This window comes from Oryx dammah, unplaced genomic scaffold, assembly GCF_014754425.2.
Source record: "Oryx dammah isolate SB20612 unplaced genomic scaffold, SCBI_Odam_1.1 HiC_scaffold_28, whole genome shotgun sequence".
NCBI lineage: Eukaryota > Metazoa > Chordata > Mammalia > Artiodactyla > Bovidae > Oryx > Oryx dammah.
In genome coordinates, this window is record NW_024070212.1 from 18,426,803 (window position 1) to 18,428,520 (window position 1,718).

A 1,718-nucleotide genomic window follows, 5' to 3' on the forward strand; every position below is an offset into this window, starting at 1 on the left:
TTTCTCCCCCTCCCACCAACCTGTTACTCCCCTCCGGAGCTCCACCTTCATTGGCCGTCACCACCCGCCCCGCCCTACCCTTCCTCCGGTTGGTCCGTTTCCCGCGAGGGGCGGGGCCGCCGCCGCAGGGACCGGGACCCGGGGTCGCCAGCCGGGGTGGGCGGGAGGGGCCGGCGGTCACGTGGGGCGGCGGGCGGTGAAGCGCGGGGGCGGGGGTGGGGCGGCGAGGGGCATCGGGAGGCCATTTTGGGGGCGTAGTGGCTGGTCGCCCTTGACCGGCCCCTGCCCGGGCGCTGGACTGGGAGCCGCCCGCCAGAGCATCTTCTCGCCTCAGCTGCGGAGTGCCTCGGCTGCCGGGTTCTCGGCCGGAACCTCTGTTCAGACTCCTTTCTGTCCTTCCCCTACCTCCGCATAAACCAGAATACTCCTCCGTGGCATCCTGCGGAAGATACCTTCCCGGTCCCCAGACGTCAGCAGCCCCTCCACTTCAGCTCCGTCTCCCTTTTTCCCAACCTGAGTCGGATCCCAATCTTGGATTCTTCTCCCTAATCTCCTGGCCTCCACAAACCATTCAGCCTGGCACCTTTTTCTTCATAGTATGTATCACCTTCCAGATTATATAATCTAAAATTCGTATTCGTCGTTCGTCTCTCGCCAGAGCAAAAATCTCTTGTTTTGTTCTCTGGTTTATCCCAAATGCCTACAACAGGGACAGGCATCTGTTAGGCGCTTAGTAAATATTTGTCGAGTGAATGAATGGGAAGGGGCGGGGTTAATTTACATGGAATACGAATAACTCTCAGAAGGGGATCTCAACCCCAGATTGTAAATCCATTTTAGACTTTAGCGTTTCAAGAAGTGGGGAAATTGATCCCAGAACCCGGAAGAGTAAAGTCGGGGTGCTCCGCAAACTGCAGACACGCCGGCTAATCAACTAGCTGCAGTTAAACAGCGGGAAAGCTAACTTCTGAGATTTTAATGGTTGAGGTATGTGAAAAAGAGGTAGACTTAGTTTGCCCTGCTAGGTTCCGATATTCGCATTTATTCAACACATATTGATTGTGTTCCTATTTGGCGTTGAAGAGGAATCCTATATGCTACTGACAGTGTAGTGCTTTCGAGGGAGCTCATTTCCCTCCCCTTCCCCCAAGCTTCGAAGGCTTGGTGTAGGTCCTGGAGAGTAAAGTCCATCTCCAGGTTCCTAGGCTGGGAAGCAAATCTGCATTCCAAGGGAAGCTTTAGGTAGGGATCAGAGTCATCAAACTGGCCCATGCCCCAGGGTGGGACAAAAAAGAAAAGGGGGTTGGGGATTGGAAAAGGAAGTGCCTCTTCAGGACCAAGTACCTTCAAACCCCTGGGGTGGTTTTTTAAGAGATTCTTTTTTTTTTAATATAAGATTGTTTAACTGTCCTAAATATTGGGAAATGGAAATGCCTAAACTCCTAAGGTAACGCCTCAATCATTAGGCTACTTAGTGTACTTGTAAAGTTAGTAACAAAGGAGACACCCACCCCAACCCTATGAATACAGATTACAAGGAAAAACCAGGAGGCCTCTGAGTCACAGTGATAGTCACCTGTTCCTCAAGGAAGCACACAATCTCAGAGAGACACTTCCCAGACACACCGGGCAAAGATGACTCTAAGGCCTTTTTCAGAGTTTATGTTCTCTCTCCCCAGTTTATAAATACAGCAAAGGCAGAAAATTAGAGCAAAACA